The sequence below is a fragment of the Jaculus jaculus genome, chromosome 19 (genome assembly GCF_020740685.1).
Source record: "Jaculus jaculus isolate mJacJac1 chromosome 19, mJacJac1.mat.Y.cur, whole genome shotgun sequence".
In the NCBI taxonomy this organism is placed as follows: domain Eukaryota; kingdom Metazoa; phylum Chordata; class Mammalia; order Rodentia; family Dipodidae; genus Jaculus; species Jaculus jaculus.
In genome coordinates, this window is record NC_059120.1 from 28,810,330 (window position 1) to 28,825,897 (window position 15,568).

Genomic DNA, 15,568 nt, shown 5'->3' on the forward strand with positions numbered 1-15,568 from the left:
GTTTTGACAAATAAAATGTCTTGCTCTAATCTGAATGCACCACAGTCATTTTGGATATTGTCCAGGAAACAGGACATGATATGGGCTTACCCCACCTGCTGCTAATCAGTTACCCAGAAGGTTCAGAATGAGGAAGGTAGCTTTCTGTAAACATCAGATTCCATGGGTCAGACATCTCTGGAGATCCAGAGAAGTTATATGTCTTTATTTCAGTCCCACTGAGGGAGCAATGAGATTTTTATCAGCAGCAAACTAGATTAACTTTCAAAAATTACCTGATAAACATCAAAATAGAATCTAGTTGTCAACCTAATTTTATTAACATACTTGGCATTATAGTTATAGCTAAATATTTATAGCAGTACAGAAATATTGATGCTATTTTACTAGATGAATGGAGATGCAAAGTATTTTGCAAAGTATATTTTGGGGAAAAGTACACATTTGCTTGTGTAACAGATATAATATTGGAGGGGCTCATCAAAATATTTAGTGATAATCTTTTGGGAGTAGAAATAAAAGTATTTTGCCTTCATAATATTTTGCTTTCTGGGTTTGCTGTTGCATTGGGATTTTGTATCATCATGTTAAATACATTAAACATCTGATAAAACAAAGCAATGTAAGATGAATCATGAATATAGTAGCAACTTCCTATAGTTTCATTGCTGTGAGGTGGTTATCTGGCATGCTTAAGGTTATTAGTTAACTTATATTTTTAGTGTTAAAAGTAAAAGTAGATGTGACATGGGTTGGAAGATGGCATCTCCCACAGATGGGACAGATTTGGAAGCATCTTTGCTAAGTTTTGCAAAACTTGACTGTGCCTCTCTAGATCTGTGGCCAGGACAATTACTGCATGTTGCTGAATTTCAGCTTCTTTCAAAAGCCCTATCACTAGCTCTCCAGCCAAATGGATGGCTGAAATGGGACGTGATGACATTGACATGTTGAAAGAACTAGGAAGCCTCCCCAAGCTAATTTGATGGAAAAGGTATGAGGTCTACAGAACTTGGCCTATCAATTGGGGCTGGATGAATAGTGCTGGGATTAAAGGAATGCACTACTGTGCCTGGTTCAAAGCTCAGATTCTTGGGCAGAGAGATGATGGCTTAGTGGTTGAGGCATTTGCTTACAAAGACTGAGGAGCCAGGTTCAATTACCTAGTACCCAGACAAAGAAATGACACGGGGAAAATTCCTCAACATGCTAGAGAAGCCCAAGAAGTAGCAGTTGCTTATGGACAGATGTCCTGAGGACTGTCACCAAGTTCCCCTCCTAGTGCATCTCTAATGATGCACACCTCATGCTTCCTTGAGAGAGTCCAGAGGCTGAACCTCCAGGGTTGCCCTTCTCCCCTGCTCCTAACACTCTGCACCTCTGAGGACATTAAGCAGCAAGAGAAGAATCTGCTGTACCCAAGGATCATTGCCTTCACTCAGTCAACTTCAAAGCTTCGATGTCGGTAACACCAGAGGTCCTGTTGCTTGTTTTTTTGTTCGCAGAAGCAATTCAGGAGCCTCGGGATACTATAGTTGTTTTGAGTCTATGGTGACAGTCATTTGTGACACACTGGTTGGATGGGTTCTTTTCAGTTGAACTTGATCTCTTAGGAAGTATTCATGTTGTGAGAAGATCAGAGACCAGCTAGATTCTGGACCTACTATACATCCTGCTTGACCCGTGAATATATAAAAAAGGATATAGAATTATAGGATACATAATTTCTTCCAAGACTCCACAGCTAGAGAAGCCAGAGTCTTTTCAGTGTCCACCTGCTTTGCAAACTTCGTACCTCTCGTGTCACTCCTACTCTCCCGCCTTCCACTCCCCACCTCTCAGCCACTCAAAGGTCAGGCTCCAGGTGAGTGGATCTCTAAGTAGTTACTCCCTCTTGGGATTAGCTTATAGAGTGAAAGGAAAGGACCATGCTATGTCACCTTAGGTTCTAGACCTTAAAACCAAAGTGAAGGTGACAAAAAGGACTTTAGAGTTCTAGTTGATCTGTTAAAGATATAAACGAAAGAGTATAGCCTGGAAGATAGAAGAGTAAGGTTTTATTAGAGTTCCCATCTGGTTGAAAAGCTAGAAGTCTAATGCACCTAGTACATGCTATCAAAAGGTAGCAGTGTTTTGTCCCCTCCTCTTCCTCATGGAGCACATATCAGATATTTCACCTATGTGACCGAAATGCACACACACTACACACACATACACATGTTAGAATTTCCTGGCTTAAATACAATTTTCATGGCATTCTTTGCCAGTTTTTTATTTCTGTTAAAATCTGAAAAATCCCACAAATGGGTAAAATCAATTATATATTTCCTCTTGTGTTTTCAGAAGTACACAGAGTTTCCTAAAGTTTTTGTGGAAAGACTATCTCTGTGGCAATAGTCCAGGGGAGTTTGGATACAGGAGAAGCTGTGGTGAGTGAAGTTTGTGGTTGTGGTCGTGAATTTGCTAGGGCATGGCACTCTCAGTTTCAGAGTCAGTCTGTGATCATTTTCTGTCGTTTACCCCTGTTTCACATGCTAAAGTTAATTGGACTTTTCTTTCATTTATGCCATTTAATTATCAACATAATTTTACTTTTTAAAATTTATTTTTTATTTTATTGTTTTGATTTTTCAAGGTAGGGTCCCCTCTAGCCCAGGGTGACCTGAAACTCACTATGTCAGGGAGGACTCAAACTCACAGCAGTCCTTCTATGTGGGCCTCCCAAGTGCTGGGATTAAAGGCATGTGCCACCATGCCCAGCAATTTTACTTTTTGAAAGGAATAAAACAGTCGGTACATAACAAAAGATGAGTACAAGAAGAGGAATACTCTGTTCGGATACTCCTAGAAGGGCCAGTTTTAGAGGCTTTGCTTTTACCTTAACCCTATGATTGACATTTCTTGGTCTCACTAAATGCAGTTGAAGTATATATGTACAATGGGTCAGAAAATAGTGTCGCAATGTCAAATTTATTTCTTCATTCTATTTTGAGATTTGACTATATCAGGTACTTTTAAGTGTTTGGGGAAATTGAAGAATATGTGTACTGGGATTCCTCCCCCAAACCAACTCCAGTCTGTGATGGGAAGTTAGGTAGTTGGTTTCCTGATCTGCTCTGGCCTCCTCCTTATACTGTCACCCTATTCACCAGCACTTACTGTAAGTATATGTTTTAGATTTGCAGTATTTATCGTTTTCAGATTTATTGTTCTTAGAAATGTTAATGACATATTTTTATATTGATAATATAAATTTATGTACAGTGTATATATGTATATGTACTTTAGGATGTTAGAGGGTTGTACTTTGTATATGATGTTTTCTGTATCTTCATAATAAATGTCTATTGTAGAAGAAAAAAAATAAAATAAATAAAAGTAAATGTTGTGATAACATGAGTGCCTTCATCAAATTAGAAGGAACATGTCAATAAAACATCATCATGGGTAGAATAAGACTATTGCCTGTTCAGCCCTCTGCCCTCACTATTAAGTATTGTAATAAAATGAAAATATGAATATGCATTGTATTTAGATTTTTCCTCCTCAAATGTCCCATCAAGCACATTTCATACACCTCACTGCTTCTTTTATTTCAGAACACCAGATGGACGTGGAAGCACACAGCATGTTCTAAACACTTACTCCTCCTACTCAAGATTTGTGCAGCCAGATTCTACTCCACAATTTTCCCTTGCTGTATCCTAGCCATTGCCATTATGGAAATAACTCAATGCCAACAAATCTAATCGCTGATAACTTTTATTACATGGAAAGCTGAGCTATTAACTAACACTTAATTGAAATTATCAAGATGCTAGTTTTGGTCTGTTTGTACCTTTCTTGTATTTTGTACTATTCAGAAGAGAATGATATTTTCAGTACTTAGTAAACCTTTAGTTTGGTGTAAAACAGGGCCATACTACTATAATTGTTGCTGCTGCACTTGTTGAATCTCATTACTACATGCCATTGGAATAAATGATTGTACTGTACCACAAATTTCACCTGAAGTTATTTTATAGAAACCCCCTTGTTAAAATTGTCTCGATGCACAAATGGCAAAGTTGTCAATAATAAATTTGTTTGTTCTCAGTCTATGCATGACATCTAAACCCCTACCTGCAAGATGTAGGGAACCTTAAGGAAGAGGAGGAAGAAAGAATGTAAGAGAAGGAGGATGAGAAGTGGGGCTGCAAAATGCTGTTTTCCACCTAGCAGTTACACTCATGGTCTCAAGGCAAATCTGGTACCCTGTAAGTGGTTGAGCCTGTAAATGTCCCATTGTTCATGAGGGAGGGTTTAATGAGAGTCCACTCCTCCTCAGCAAATAGTGGAAACTGATGATTACTATAAGAGTGAAAGTCATGTCCTTTTTTTGTCGGGGGTGGGGGTTGCCCATTCTTCAGTAAATAACCTCCACCCATAATTAAGCAAGTGACCCTAATTCAATTCAGTGGGTCAAAAAAGTTAGACAAGCCAGGGAAAATAAGGTGGGGATCTAATGGGAAGAAGAAGGGTTTTAGTGTAAGGGAAAGGGAGAAGAGCATGGGTAATTGGGAGGCATGGGATCAAAATGCCTTGTGTACATGTATGAAAGTATCAAAAGCAAAAATTCTATTCTGCTTAATACAAAGTCATAAGAAGAATTACTTTTTAATTCCTTTGCAAAGTGCAAATTGTTCTTTGAAACTAAGTTTGAAAGGAATGTGGTATGAATCTTCTTTACCCAGGGAACTATATAATATAAGCTCAGTATCAAATTCCTAGTTGTGGTCAATACAATGTATTTTAAGCATCTACCCTTCTGTACAAAAAATAACAGTGACAACAGTAATCTGCAAATGCAAATAATAATTTAAAGAGTGGAGCCACTATTTTGTTTTTATTGTAAACATGGTTTAATTGATTGATTTCTGATGTTTTTATGAAACATCATTATATACGTGTTACACATCTGAGAGACATTATGAGAACAGTTTCTTGCAAGACTATCTCTTCAAGTCCTTGTTGACTCATTCCATTGGGTATTCCCTAAGGAACAGGGTTTTGAGCAGCCTCCACTTGGTACATTCTCTGAAGTCCTTGTCCAGTATGAAGATGATGTAGATACTTTGTATAGTTTTGTTGGAAGATTGTCTCTGGCAACCTGTAGAGTGCACATTAGTTCCTTCTGTGCTCCCAGGACATTTGTTGGCAGAGACGATGCCACCAAGGAAAGGCAGAAGGATAGCAAGTGTATAAAGAAGCATATTACACAAGTTGGCATCTTCCCAAATTGCCCCTTTTTAGTCCTTAAGAGTTCACTAACCAAGATTATCTAGCTCATTGTCCTCAAAGCAGCACAAATGCCATATACAGAGAAAAGAACAATGTCATCCTACAAATGGTTGCCTCTGAAAGAAATCCTAAAATACAAACAGATGGTTTGTCAGAAATATATGAAAAATAATAGCTTGTTTTCTTAATAAAGCTTATTAAAAGCAATCCTACATTGCTCTCCTGTCTTGAATTCTCTCAAACAGTGTCTAAGCTGGTGGTGCTTTGAACATTGTGGAAGTTGTTTCTACATTTCAGTAAAGCATCAGGTGATCTTTTGTAATATAATCATGGAGACAAATAAGAATTATAATATAGTGATCCATACACTCCAAGGCCCTCTCCCAGTGGATGCTATAAAACATGGATAATACAAAACTCTAAGTAGATTGTTTGCTTTCCTCTCCTCACATAGGATTTAATTCATAAATCAGACACAGTGAGATATTGACTGTGGAAACTAATAATGAAACAGATTAAAATAATATACTTCAACAGATATTATGCAAATCTATTTTCTATCACTTGGTCTTTCTAAATTTTTGTGTGTCTGTGTCTCTCTCTGATTCTGTGTACCTCCAAAATATTTCATTATACTGTACTCATCATTCTTTTTGTGATAATGTAACTTAATAACAGTGTCTACATGATTAAATGAAGTAAAGGAAATGATGCAAGCCTCAATAAATAATACATAAGTTTACTTGAAGATAAATTTTGTGATAAGTATGGTCATCAAGAAAGCTACTAAGTGATTAATATGTGAGTTGTGCAGTCAGAGTGGATACACAGGACCAAAGGCTGATTTGTGTTCTAAGTACAGTATTTCATCATACTTACAAAAGCATGCATTTAAAACTTAGAAATTGCTTCTGGAATTCCCCTTCTTATATTTTTGGAAAATGATTGATTTCAGGTAGCTGAAACTATACAAAGCAAAATAGTTGGTAAGGAAAATAACTGAATTACACAGACAATGACACCCAAGTAAACAGATTTACACCACCTAAGGAAATCAAATATGTGTAGTGAGGCACTCTTCTTTACCTTGCTTAATTATCAAACATTATAATTATGTATTTTGTTCTTCTTCCAAATACAAATTCATTATAGCTTAGCATATCTTTACTAGCACACGAAAACCTTATTTAGAACAAGATAACATAACCAAAACAAAGGGAAAAACTTAAATTACATATGAGATTAGGACTCTGATTACATAACAGAAATGACATTCATTTTTCACAGAGCACTGAACATTTAGCCACCTCAGATTTAAAGACTAAGCAAAAGCATTTTAGAGCCAGTCTTATAGTATTACTTTTTCCATTTTCAAGTGGATAAGACTATTTTCTATATTATAATGTGGAATAAAGATTAAAAGAGATAGTTCTTTGGGCTCTTTAATGCAGTTCCAGATGCAGCAATCAATATTTAGTATATCAGTAGCATGTTTATGTCACTTATCAAATGGCATTATTTTTAATTATGCTTTTCTAGGTCATAAGAGTCAGATGCCCATTTTATTACTTAACATCAAAGATAATCTACAAATGTACATTAAAAAAAGATATCTAGAGGGCTGGAGAGATTGCTTAGAGGTTAAGGCCTGCAAAGTCTAAGGACCTTGGTTTGACTCCTCAGAGCCCATGTAAACCAAACTCACAAGGTAGCACATGCATCTGGAGTTCAGTGGGTTAAAGGCCCTGGTGTGCCAATTCATTCTCTCTCTCACTCTCTGTCATTAAAAATTAAGTCCTAGGAGTGGTGGCACACGCCTTTAATCCCAGCACTTGGGAGACAGAGGTAGGAGGATCACCATGAGTTCAAGGCCACCCTGAGACTACAAAGTGAATTCCAGGTCAGCCTGAGCTACAGTGAGACTTTACATTGAAAAACCAATAATAATAATAATAATAATAATTGATTAATTAATTAATTAACTATAAAAGATATCTAGCACATGAGAGGCAGAGGTATGTGGATTGCTCAGAGTTTGAGGCCACCCTGAGATGACGTAATGAATTCCAGGTCATGTTGGGCTAGAGTGAGACCTTACATCAAAAACAGAACAAAACATATCACAAAAAGATATCTGAAGTTTGTATAGGTCTTTAAGACTTTAAGACTAGATAAAATGAAGCATAAAATGAGTCTGAACACTTTTAGTATACTTTCAGTATAAATGTGAGTGTAGCTGCCAAAACCAAAATAAAATGAGGAAACATAAATTCCTGGTTTTAGAAATTTAAAAAATCTATTAGAAAAGTGCAATATCTGAGAAATCCAGCTGGAACGCAATTCACATGAAAAATCTTAAAGTTAAACTAATGCCAATGCTCACTAATTATAATGAATTCCTAAAAACCCACTTGGTTATTATCCATAAAAAGAGCACTTTTTGAAGTAGATATGTCAGGTTATCCCATCCTTATTACTAACCTAGAGATACTAAAGCTTGAAGATTAATAAAGACCAGCTTGGAAATATTATTTTGCTTTTTTAAGAATGCAAATATGACACTGAGCTCTTTTATGTTATAAACCTAGCATTTACTGCATATTGATAAATATTGCTTTGAGGGTGAAATATGGTATTCAGATCAAGCTGAGAAACACTGATTATAGGCAGCTATGGAAGATTCCCATCTTTAAAACAATATTGGCATTCTGAAGAATTCTATGGAAAAGTTTGATATCACAGGAGAAACACATGATGAGACAAAGAAATTTGGCAGAGACTAATTTTATTTTTTTTGTTTTATTTTTATTTATTTATTTGAGAGCAACAGACAGAGAGAGAAAGATGCAGATAGAGAGACACACACAGAGAGAGAATGGGCACTCCAGGGCCTCCAGCCCTGAACAAATGAACTCCAGATGCGTGTGCCCCCTGGTGCATCTGGCTAATGTGGGTCCTGGGGAATCAAACCGGTGTCCTTAGGCTGCACAGGCAAGTGCTTAACTGCTAAGCCATCTTTCCAGCCCTAATTTTAGAACAAAACTAGATGCTACCAGACATTGAAGGTCTACCATTTAGGTAGCACTGTCAGATAGCAGGGCCATTTGTGACAGGGACAAGTTCAAGTCTAGTACAACGGAGATTTAAGAATTTAATTCATCCACTGGTGGATAAAAAACTTGAACAGATATATTTCTTTATCATTGAAGGGGTTTCTAAACTATGCAGTTACCTATGACATAAAGCTACTTTGTTATCAAACCTGTTGTATACCTTAAAATGTTAATTTAATTTTTCTTGCTACCCACCTGCTCATGAGTTTCCTTCCCAGGTCACTTTGTAGAAAATACACTGAAGTCAGCTGTGATCATTACAGCTTGAGCTTTACATTTGACTAGGACCCAACTTCATACCTTTACTTACTCATATCTTTGATGAGCTGTCAGATACCTGTCCTTACTTGTGTTTGCAGTCTCTAGCTCTCCCTGATCTTAACTCAGTACTTTTACTTATTTTCAGCATGTCCACTCCCCACTCACCAGGTTCCTAAGAATAGGCTCAGTGTCCACAAGTTACTGGGAATTCTTTAGGCTTTTCATCAAAATCACAAATTGAAGGCCAAACAATTGTCACTCAGAAGAGTATCAGATAGTAAAACTCTGGTGACACATTAAGTTAAGAGAGTGAAAAAAGTCACTTATTGAAATTTAAAGCAACAAGAAAGCCAGCTGGCTTATGTCACATTTAACGCAGTCTTTAGTTTTAAAGGCCAAGTTATTATATCATATAAGCTTCTGCTTAGGCAGTTAGAATTTTCAATATGAAACGTTATTACCCTGCCTCCTTTGGAGAAATAATAAGTCTAATCATAGGTAGTTCCCCATGAATCTGCATGAACATACGCTAGACACAATGTCAATATAACACCTAAGTGCCCAGTCTCAGCTAATTTAGCTTCCCGGCATTTAGTCCCGTTCTAACTTCCTGCAGCTGCCTCTCTGGACCACACCTCCTGTTTATTTTTAGGCAAAGTTCACATCCTCCTGCAGCAAGGTGTTGTATTGATGGACCCATTGAACTTATTCTGCTTACATTCTAGGTAACATTTCATGGTCACACTTTTACAAAAGCCCATCATAGGTAAATATTAATTCTGCCCAAATGTGCCCTACTACCACTAACAAACACATGCTATTGCACCAATCCTTATCTTCCTCAAACATTACTTGTCCATAATAGATCTCTCTGCCAACCCATTCTCTTTTGATTAGTATATAGTTGAACTCAATTTCTTTTTCCTTCATTAAATCTCCATAAGAATTTAACTTCCAGAGGCTTTTTTTTTCTTAAATTCCTATAAAACATGTCTAACTTCAACATTCAATGGAGCAAGCCATGAAAAAATTGTCCAACTTCTGTGAGTTTCTTTTTCTGTATATGTTAAGTAAAAATATGATACTTACTTCACTTCTTTTGTGAAAATTAAGACACTACATGAAACATCTTGGTACATAAAATGTGTATGACAAATATTAACTGATTCCCTTCTTCCACTATTTTGTGAGCATCCCTTGAGGCAAAACCCGAATTATTTAACATACCAGCAACAATTGTCACTTTATATACCTTTTGTTTTGCTTATATATCCTTTGTTTTATTGTCACTTTGTATGTCTTTCATCTGCTGAGTACTTATTATGAGCATAATAAATATGTTTAATGAATTAAATGGTAGTAATAATAATAGTGGTAACAAAAAATCATGAATATTGCATTAATAGAAGCAGGTGTCTCATATACCCTTCGTTACATAAAACCTTCCCAAATGGGGCTATGGAGATAGAACAATCAATAAAGTGCCTTCCTTGCAAGTATGAGGACATGAGTTGAGGCCCAGTACCTATGTAAAATTACGGGGTGTTATGGTATGCATATATAATTTCAAGGCTAGGGAGATAAGAAATAGGAAGAGCCCAGGGGCTCAATGGTCAGGAAGTCTAGCCTGAGTGGTGAGCTTGAGGTCAATGAGAGACTTTCTCAAATGAGTTGCAAAGCATTGTTAAGAATAACACCTGAGGTTATCCTCTAGTCTTTACACACACCAACACATGTGCACTAACACATACATGACTATTTCATAATGGAGAAGATCTTCTGATCTTTTCATATTGATATTGTGAAAGTAAATCCCAATGATTTGTTAAATTTATAAGCCTTTTGGGGTGGTTACTTTTTATGTACTTTTCCCACAAGTGTATTGGCAATTGGAACTTAATCACATTCTCTCTCATTTCAGAGAAAGCAAAAAAATATATGAGAAAAGGATAAATAGACCAACAAAATATAAGCTTAAAATTTCCATTTTATTTAAATGAATAGATTCATTTCTTAAGTGGTATAAATGTTGGTATACAGATGCAAATGTGATCAATATTCTGTGGATTTATTTCATCTAAGTAGTCTCTGAATGATACAAGTATGCTGTCATCTTCCCACAGAAAGAACAATTTCAGAGAAAGGAAATAGTCCCTCCTTTTCTTGTTGCTACAGTGCAATTGCTTGAAGGGCTAAGACTCATGCAGATGAAGAGGAATTTAGACTTCACTAGGTTTTTGTAGTTTAAGAGAATTGATTTGGTTTTGTAAGATGAAACATTAGTAAGGTAGTGTTTACATTTCTCAATTAATTAATAGAAACTTCAGGACTGGAGAGATGGCTTAGCAGTTAAGGTGCTTGCCTGCAAAGCCTAAGGACTCATGTTTGACTCTTCAGGTCCCAGATAAGCCAGATGCACAGTGACTTGAGTGTGCAAGTTCACACATGCACAGAAGAGGGCACAGGCATCTATAGTTTGAATTCAGTGGCTAGATGCCCTGGTGTGCCAATTTTTTCTCATTCTTTCTTTCTCCACCCCCCCCCCCCTTTCACATAGACACATACACACCTCTCTGTCTTGCATTAAAAAAGGCCAATCTGTTTGGCTTCCTTCAAAAAAAGAAACTCCACCCTGATGCTAACCAAAGATTGATACTTACCATTACTAATGTTATTATTTATTTTTTTTTAATTTGATTTATTATTTTTCTTTTCATCAAATACAGGCAGTGTGGTACCATTGTTTAGGTTCATCCATGATCTACCCCCTCCCATTAGACCCTCCTTGTTGATGTAAATGGGTCGTGCATTGTGCAGTTAGTCCCCAGTTATTGGTATGATAAATGTCTCTGCAAATCATGACCCAACATGTGACTCTGACATTCTTTCTGACCCCTCTTCTGCAAAATTTCCCTGAGCCATGTTGGGTTCATTTTTGGTCTGCTTCAATGCTGAGGTGTTGGGGGCCTCTGAGGCTCTGGCTCTCTGATTTGGTAGGAGTTGATTTTTCTCTGCGTTGGTCTCCTTCCCCTTTGTGCTGGTATCCAATTCACAGGAAAACATCACCCTTGCTTGTTTCACCAATTGTCCTTAGTTTCAGTTGGGCCCCTTTTGAGGTATGTTGGGGCAGCTCTCTCCTTAGGATCTGCATCTATCTGAAAAAGAGAAGCAGATTCTCCAATGGAGAGTAAGTTAGCACCCAGAAAATTGAAATAACACTTACTTTTTTGATAGACAGTTTGATAGGTGTAGGCCCTCTTGTACCCCATGATTGATGATAGCTTGATATTGTAGAGTGGGCTTGTGTTTGGGAATGGTTCTGACTTGTTTCCCAGCTCCAGCTATGGGTCTAGTACCACTGAGTGGATCAGTTAGCCAAATCAAGAGTAGCTGGTTCCTCACCATGGCTGTGTGCCACTAATGCACTTGTGTGGGCATCACGTCAGGTTATTGACTGAACCTTCACTAGACCTTTTCAGGAAACACCTGAACCACAAGACACTGGAGAGGGTAGGATCAAGACTAACCTAAATCTTCTACATCTTCCCTCCCTCCCTCTCCCCCCTCCTCTCTCTCTCCTTTCTAACTCTTGTATATTAGTTATGTTTTTCCTCAATTTATTAGTGGGCACTGACCTGTAACCCCCACTTCCAGCTTGGGCCTACCATCCACAATGAGCTTTTGATCAGAGAAACCTACAAGGTTTCCCAAAACAATGACAGACTTCTGTCAGAGTACTTGATGACCCACCAAAGGCCAGTGGTAAGACCCAATTGCTGAAGACTCCACATGCAGCTGATACGCAAAATTGAACGGCATGGCTGGAAGCCAGGAGAGAGTCAGTCCCCAGACAGTCAGCATGTCTAGTGCCAGAAGGCGCTACATGGGCGATTGGGGGAAATGACCAATATCTGTCCAAGCAACTCATTGTCTAACTATTGTTATTATTGGTTTTTCAAGATAGGGTCTCCAGCTCAGGCTGACCTGGAATTCGCTATGTAGTCTCAGGGTGGCCTTGAACTCACAGTGATCTGCTTACCTCTGCCTCCAAAGTGCTGAGATTAAAGGCATGTGCCACCACACCTGGCTTTGATACTTCTAATTATTTAGTGCTACATATTCTCATTACTGTATTCATAGCTTTTCAGTTTTCACAGTTGTATTTTATGGAAAATATGCTAAGTTGTTCATTAACACCTCTTGATGGTACATGAAAAAAAATATCCTGAATCTAATTCCTAGATTAAAGTAGGTGAAATGTAAGATTTTTTTATGCACTTCTCACAGTATATCTGACATTGATTCAAAGCTAATATGGTTAATAAATATACAAATATTGCCTTACACTTATTTATAACTTTAGGTATTTATAACAAATTACCTGTATGGACACTGACAGAAACTTATTTTCTTACCAGAATTGTGGGTTAGGGTTAGGGTTAAGTGCTTGCCTGTGAAGCCTAAGGACCCTAGTTAGAGGCTCGATTCCTCCAGGACCCACGTTAGCCAGATGCACAAGGGGGAGCACGCGTCTGCAATGGCTGGAGGCCCTGGCATGTCCAGTCTCTCTCCCTCTTTCTCTCTCTGTTGCTCTCCAATAAATAAATAAAAATAAATATTTTTTTTAAAAAATAAATAAATTAGTATCCTTGTCAGTAAATTTCAACTTGAATTTTACTTAGATTGATTTTAGGTCACCCAGCAGAAGCAATCATACCTTGGTTGTGAAAGAATTTATCTTAAACACAAACTTTTCAATCATATTTGAAGGTATACAACATTTCAAGCATAAAAGCATTAAAAGCAATTGGGCTTTCTAAAGGTTGAGGGTAAGAACAAGCAAAAACAGTAAGGATTTCCACAGAAGTTCACATAGTGGAATTATAAGAGGCAAGTTATAAATCATCTGTGGCTTCAATATCTAAAGAAAAAAATGATAAAATGGTAAAGAGTAAAGGTGCCATTATTCTTTGACAATATGAAGAAAATTATAGATAATTTATGAAGATTAATAAGCTAAAGAAAGTTTCTGTATATATGTAAATAAAAGAACAATTAATGGGGGTGGAAAGGCCTAAGTGAGATCAGGGGAAGAGATTGAGTAAAGGAAAGGTGGGGAAGGGCTAATCAAAATCTAAGAGGATATAAATAAGTCATATGGCAACCTACTTTTTTGGACAATGGCATACCCAGAAGTTATAGATTGTTACTAGAAAATTTTCAGTGCCAGAGATGGGATACCCTTCATGGAGTTGTTGGCTAGAGAGGTCCCTGATACTCCCAAAATATTACAGGCCATTGCTGAGGCTCTTGGTTTCCCACCAGGAATACATGGTAAGACCATAATGCTGAAGATTCCATATACTTATGCTACAAGGTCACTGAGAAATCCTGCTAGAGCTAAGCTGAAAATCTCCTCAATGTAAATCAGCTGACAGAAAGCTGGAAAAAGCTATGCTGCATGCAGTTCCATGGGAGAGAGAGAGAGAAATCACCAGTGGTGATAAGCAACAGTTGACACTGCAAGCTTTAAATTTGGCCAGCTAGGCCAAATGAGCCAACAGGTTCAATAGTGGCATGTCTGTTATGAAGGAAACCAACCACTCTCTAATTGGACTGGAGGCCTGCTCCACAAGTGGAAATACATGCCTGATACTGAAAATCTATGACTGGGGAACATGCGCTCTAGGGGTGTAACATCTGCTGGTGTCTGGCTAAACATATATACTATGCTCACCAAACTACCCAGTAAGCACTTCTCTTAAGGTTCATACCCATGTATTAATAATGGTACTCTCAGTTTTGGTTAGAGAAGATTCTGTTTTCAGATGGTGGTGACCTCTGGGATGACTCAAAAGGCAACATAGTGCTGAAAAGTGACAGAGGAGTGTTTAGCACTGAGACATCTCTATCACACCATTGTGGAAGAGGCGGCAGAAAGAATGTAAGAACCAAAGGAAGGGTAGGACTGCTTACAATACATTCTTCCAGATACACAATGGCCTGTATATCCATGATCTTACAGTGCCTGACACTACCTACACAAGACCATGATAATAGGAGGAAAAGCATATGACATAGAAACAAAAGATAGACTGATGGAGAGGGGGCATATGATGGAGAGTGGAGTTGCAAAGGGAATGTGGGGGGAGGGAATTACCATGTTTTTGTCTATATTTATGGAAGCTTTCAATAAAAAAATAAAATAGGAAAGGTTCCAGACAGATATTCATTAAACCAATGATGTATCTACATGATATAGCAGTATCAAAAAGTAACTTGTATATCCATAATATGAAATACCTCAAATATATTTAAAAAGAGAAGTAATCTGGGTACAGTAGGACATGTGAAGGGAGGATTGCAAGTCTGCGACCATCCTGGACTCTCTATTGATACCCTGTCTCTGAAAGAGACAGACGGTGGGAGAGACAGAATATGAGAATGATCTTCTAGAAAGTAAAGGCTCTATAAATTCCTGTTTACAAAGAGGAATATTTTGAAAGGTGTATTATGTCCATGGATTGGAAGAATATAATAGAGATCAAAATTCTCCAAACTGATCTATAGACTCAATGCTAGTTCAATAAATACTGTCATCTTTTTGATAGCCCATTTATTTTGTCCACAGAATTTGGTAAATTTACTCTAAAGCATACATGACAAAATAAATTGTCAGAAGAAAAAAGTGGAAAGGAATTGTTCTTTTATATTAATATTTATTATAATGCAGTAACAATAAAGAAACATGACATTAGTGCTTGGATAGACAAATTAGAATAATATTCTTAGAAAGAGACCCAGTAAGGTGGCTTATGCCTGAAGTCAGAGCACTTAGGAGGTTGAGGCAGGAAAACCACTGCAATTACAAGGCAAACCTGGACAACAAGTGAGCCCTTGTTTTACAATGGCAA

General features: G+C 37.4%; 1 pseudogene; it reads left to right on the forward strand.

The window, feature by feature from the left end:
- Positions 1 to 747: 747 nt before the first annotated feature.
- Positions 748 to 1,279, forward strand: LOC101607273 (annotated as a pseudogene).
- The last annotated feature ends 14,289 nt before the right edge of the window (positions 1,280 to 15,568 follow it).